This window comes from Lissotriton helveticus, chromosome 7 (assembly GCF_964261635.1).
Source record: "Lissotriton helveticus chromosome 7, aLisHel1.1, whole genome shotgun sequence".
Taxonomy (NCBI): domain Eukaryota; kingdom Metazoa; phylum Chordata; class Amphibia; order Caudata; family Salamandridae; genus Lissotriton; species Lissotriton helveticus.
In genome coordinates, this window is record NC_136068.1 from 596652067 (window position 1) to 596658182 (window position 6116).

Sequence of the window (6116 nt, forward strand, 5' to 3'; positions counted from 1 at the left end):
CAGCAGTGTAGGAGAGTAGGGTCTGCTATCCTATGGTCACCCCAAATTTTTGCTTTTTGCTTCACTGGTTTATGACTTAATGTGGCTGTGGGCCTGCTAATCAGACCCACAGCCTGCTGTTCTCTCTCTAAATTGTTACCCATGTACTTTAGGTGCATAACGACATTGGAACTGGTTCACCTTATTGGCCCCTGTAACAGTGTACCCAGGTACCCAGGGCATAGGTGCTTCCAAGGCCTACCAGGGGCTGCAGCATGTATTATGCCACCCCTGGCCTGGCCTCCATATTTGACACAACTGGCTGATCACTCAGCTGGGGTAAGTCGGTGTAACCACCCCTTACTTAAGGTGTAGTATGCCTATACCTAACCTAAAATGGACACATATGTTCCTATCAGCCACTCCTATGGAAGGCCTCATCAATCCTGGAGGCAGAGTGCTTGGAAATATGTGAGATAGTGCTCTGGCATGAGCTGAGCCTGTCTGCAGCTTTCGGAACCATGTCCTTTAGCTGTTTCATGATACTGCCATACCATATACTCTTAAGTGCATTATAATCCTCGCGGTTAAATGCTATCTTGGGTTTGGCTTTATCAAAACATGTCGAGTAAGGTGTCATACGAATTGGAATACTACCCCCTCGCCAGTTCTGGCGACGGGGGTAGCATTCCACCCTTCTAGAGGGACACGACATGTACCTAGCCTGAACCCCGGTTAAAGTTAAACAGAGCCTTAGCATCGCAAAATGGATGCTGCCACCACAGACACAAGTCTGACCTCCTGCTGCTGGGAGTCCTTCCAGCGAGGGCAGCTTGGACAAAGGGTTTCCTGCCTTGGGAGGTGCTAGCACCACCCCAGACAGGATTTTGTGTATTGGGTAGGACAGGGCTGAATAGAATCAGACATGCCTGGGGCACACAAGGTGTCCTTGTGCCTAGGCCAGTTCAAACCGGTGCTGGGGCTTTCCTGCCCCAGTCCTGGCGCGAAACTGGACAAAGGAAAGGGGGTGTAACTGATGAAGCAAAGCTTCGCATATTTTGCGGTTTGCCGAAATCAAGAACCTCGTTTATGTGTAATAAGGTAACAAAAATGTATGTTTTACTAACATTTATTTTGTTTAGGCAAAGTTCCCGAAGCTTGCCTATGTGTATTTCTAATGAATTAATCCGTGTCCCTAAAAATGGCCGCCGCTTGTATTTTAGTTACTGCACATGCGTCAGCCACACTCACGTGTCCTGACGCGTCTGCAGAAGTGGAGGGAAAGTTATGCGCATGCGTAATTCATAGCTGTGCTTATCATGTGGTACTGCTCGTGCCACTGCTCTTGTGTCCGTATCAATGTAGCTAACATTTAGATGCAATAAGTTTATTTCTTGATGATGAGTTAAAAGTACAAACCCTGTGATGTGTTTTCATAATGACATTATTATGTATTAATTTGTTTTCGCTTACTTTTCATGTACCGCGGGAAATGGGGGTCTGAGTGAGAGGAGAGCCATATTGGAGGTCCCTTCTGCGCCTGTGCGACATTCGGCAGCACGAGGGACCTTGGCTGATGGAACATAGCCAGTTGGCAGTGATGGGCGAGATGCTCCTGAGAAAGTCACCTCTGCCCTGCGAGAACAGCGAATGTGGCTCCTTATATGATACATTGTAATATTGCGCTACTGTTTGCCGTGTAACTTCTCATGGGAACCCCAAACCTGCTAGGCGGTACCCAAATATGTTAATGAAGGCTTCAAATCGTGTATTGTGATTGGTGTGTTACCCAAACCCTACCTTAGGACCAATCGAAATTGAGGGATTCTGACACTTTGCAACATTGGGGGGTGGTACACTGTCCCCAAACTGTATATCTACCCTGGGTTCACCTAGTGAACCGTCCGACTTGTCTGGTTTAGCTGACCTGTCACTGACCCAACGCACTCAATAGGTGACTGAAAATACAGAGCGCTGCGGAGCACTCTGTCCGAATTTGACTATAGACTAAGGTTCTACTGAACCTTAAAGTGCTGGCAAAGCACTTAGCTGGGAGTTCGCTGACCCAATCGGGGTCTTGATCGATAACTGCAGAGCGGGTGGAGCGCAGGCGTTGCTTCCGAACTGTGGGTTCCGGTCCTGTCCTGAAGAGGGTCCTGTCCTGAGGGTTTGCTGTCCTGTCCTGAGGGTCCTCTCCTGATTCCTATTCCGAGGGTATCCTGTCCTATCCTGGGTGTCCATTCTGCACCTGCTGTCCTTTGAGGTGTATCCTTCCTTGAGGGTTTCCTGTCCTTAACTGACCCGTGGCCAGGGTTTTGGTTTCCACACCTTCCTAGGTAAATATTGCTCTGAACCTCTTGAAATTCTTGCACCTTCTGAATTTCTAACTTTTGCTTTAATAAAGTTCAACATTGCATATGTCGTATTTTCCATGCCTTTCTGCAACTATTGAAAGTCATTTATAATTTTTGCAAAGTTATTCCTATGCCTTCTCATTTGTTAGAAATTATATTTTGCATAGCAGTATGTCATTTCCTGATATGGTCTAGAACTTCGTTGCCTAGATTGTTCAAAGGCCCCTTCACCTTAAGTGAAGCGTGTTATTCATTATAAACTCTCCTATAGCCACCCACACTTAGTCTATCCCTGTCTAGAATAATACTGACTTGCATAGTATTTTCTCGCTACATTTTATTTAGTACCTTGATGATTACTCTGTCATTATTTCTTCATGCTTATGTGATTTACGTTATCTTGGTTATTGATTGCCTTATTTTATTGTACCTCATGCAAGAAAATATTGAACTTTAGATAAACATTTTAAAACTTCCAGTTGTCCGTGGTCATTTAAACAGTATTTGAATGTTATTGGTTGGGTTTGTATTTTGCTGCCTTTCCTTTACAGCTAGCTCCCTGATTCATTGTGGTCATTAGGCACCCGCATCGGTGGATGGTAAGTCGGGTGCACCGAAATTTGGTAGCAGGGAACACACACACACCAACTTGGTAGAGCTCGTGAAGTCACCCGATCGATGTATATGGTGATTTGAAAGTATATGGGCCCTGAAGCCGGAAACGGCGAAAACTATTGGTCGGGTGGCCTCGCGCGCTCTATCAGTTTTTCTGGTAGCTAGAGGATGGTTAGGGACTAGTTGAGAGTAAGGCAGGGATTAGTTGGACTAGTTAAGTCGGAAGCTGCTATTATATTAATGCTGCTATAAGAGCGGCTGTTCTGAGGGAACTGATCACTCTCTTGTGAATACGCTGCTGAAACTCATGAATTTTTGTATTGTTATTATTCTTGTTCTTATATTGTTATATGTACTAATTCATGCATTTGTAAATCGAATTGTTAAGTGTTGTCCGAACTCCCCGGGGAATTGAAAGGGCAAGTGGTGAATAGAATCCATTGTCCTGAGGTCACAGGTTCGAGGAAAGTTAGGTGCAGGTTAGGATAACCGGGAAGCACTAACTAGGGTTTTCTGAATACATGTGTGAATAAATGACAGTAACGGGGTTCATTGGCAAAATTCCCATAGTGGCGTAACCTAGTAAGGGTCACATCGGAAGAGTAGCAGGTTCCTTGGAGCTAGCGTGAAAGCAGAGGGGTCCGCTGAGAAACCTTAAACTCGGAATATATCCCGGAAAGAAGTGGATGAGTTTAGGGGAATAACAGGTTCACCGATGCTAGAGTGAAGGGTAGGCGGAAGAGATCTGCCCGCAGCGCGTGAAAAGTAAATGGAAGTAGTTTACTTGCAGTAAAAGAATTCTTTCTCTGTCTAGACACTTGAGCACTGTGGCGAATGTGTATTTGTTGTAAAATAACCAAGCACTGAGCACTTTAAAAGAAAGAAAGTTTCCGTTACCTTGTGAAGGGAGGGAGTCAGTCGCGAAGCGTCTCTGACGTCACTCTGTGCCGCGCTGGGATTGGTAGAAGCAGCGGGCGGGTAGCGGAGCTGAAATTGTAAAGGAGGGGTGAGCGCCGGAGCGTGGGAACTGTCTCACGAAGGGGCCGCGCACCCATTGGCGGAGCTTATTTTGTGTCGCGCACCCATTGGTTGCACGAATTTTCTGAAGCGCGTTCTGATTGGAGGTAGTTTGTAAACAAAGTTAGCGCAGAAGTCGTATGTGGCACTCGCGGACTACAGAGACTCGACCTGATCCAAGGCATCTAGGGTTTGAAAGGGATCAGTGGAAGGCTAATAGATACGATATTATGTACGGAACCAAGAGAAAAATGTCCCTTGTAAGTAAGGTGAAAAATTATTTTAAAACGGACAAACCGATTAAATCTAGAGAAGGTGTTCTTGTCCCAGCACCCAATACTCCCGCCTCATTCATGATGTTTGACCGAGGGTACAATACCTGTGTGTGGCTGGAGAATTGGGTGAAGTACACAAAAGATGACGGAGTATTGGCTTTTCCGTTAGATGGTACTTTCAATGGTAGGATCTTATTTAATTTAAGAACCCGAATGAATGAACTGCATCCCAGACCGAGACTAACGCAGTATGAGGCATTAGAGGAATGGGAGATTGAGGCTTTTGAAAGAGAAAGACCCCGAATGGACAAGGGTTTGACCAAGTGGTACCCCAGGCAGAAACAGGAATCCAGGGATAAAAGGATGAAACAGTGGAGGCAGAGCATGATTGTTGAGGGTCTGTTTCCCATGATGCCTGCATGTCATAACATTGGAGCGGGTGAGAAAAGTACTGAAAAATGTAAGCATTGGGGGGCCCTGGGGGATTCAGATGATGAACTAATAGATGACATCTGTACCAGAAGTCCGCCACCTTACAATGAGGGAACCCGACCTTCCAGTGTAGGAGATGTTCCCCGACGCCACTTCCTAAAAGAAGAAGACAGGTCCCTGGGACTGGGAGGGGGTGGTCAAGTATTGCCCTATCCTGAAAAACCCGAACTGACGGAAACAAGGGATATATATCCCAAAGTGCCCGCAAGTCAGGAAGAAAAATATTCACGTACGAAAACCTTTTTTCCCAGACCCTTGTATGAAAGCGAAGAGAAACCCTCGAATTCAGGACTGCCTTTTGTTCAACCTCCATATGGGGAAGAGCGCAGGTCCTTTAATACTGGAACTTTATTCCCGAAACCAAATTATGGGGGAGGACCAAGTGAAACGCATCCTACTGCCCCGAGTTTTACTCCTCCATTGACCCCCCAGATATTACATGACACAACTCTAAGAAGGGTACTAGTGGAAAAGGAGCAAGAGGCTCTAGCTAGACAAAGAACAGAAATAATTCAGAAAATTTCTCAGTTAAATACCAGTCCTGAGGCATTGACTATTCCAGTAACTATTGGACCGGTGGTCCCGTTATATGGAAATGGTCAGGGAAATCCGATTACTCCAGTTATGACCCCAGTCATGGCAACCCCGAGACAGGAACCGATCATTATAGATGATCAGTCCAGTGAGTGCGAGTCTGAAGTTGCGTTTTTGGAATTGCCAAACAAACAGACTGGAAAGGGAACACAGCAGAGGTATAACCCTTTTAATACAAAAGAAATTAAATTAGAGACAGCAACAGGTACTAGGAATGTCTCTCTGGTAACTCCGGATGAAATTGAGAGTTGGAGTCGTGAATTAGAGAAGCAGACTCCGCAAACAAAGCCTTTAGATCTCTACAAGCTGAGGGTCGAAATAGAAGAATTAATGGCAGGAAATGTGGGGTTGGATCGATTGAATACCTACTCTGAAGAAGAATTGTCGTTCATATGTAAAAGCTTTACAAGGAACACCAGAGTGCTCCATGAAAAACTGACCGAAACAGCAGTTAGTATGGGGGTAGATATCTCAAAATCCAAGCCCTTACAGAAACCGTACAGAGCAGACTTCTCAGACAAAGATATAGAACACCTGAATGTGGCAGGGAAGAAGTTGCAGATTAAAGAATTAATGGGGGTACTGCAGAAATGGGGAGATGTGGAAAAATGGAGAAGCAGGTGGGCGAAAAAGAGGGAAGAGGTTCGCTCCCGACAAGTGACTCCCGAGTTTGCTTTAAGAGAGGTAGAAAAACCTGAGCAGTTATGCCCCATGCGCGAAGTTCCAGGGGGAAAATATGTGCATGTCCCCTGGTCTAGGCAGGATATTGTGTCCTTCACGAACGATTTTC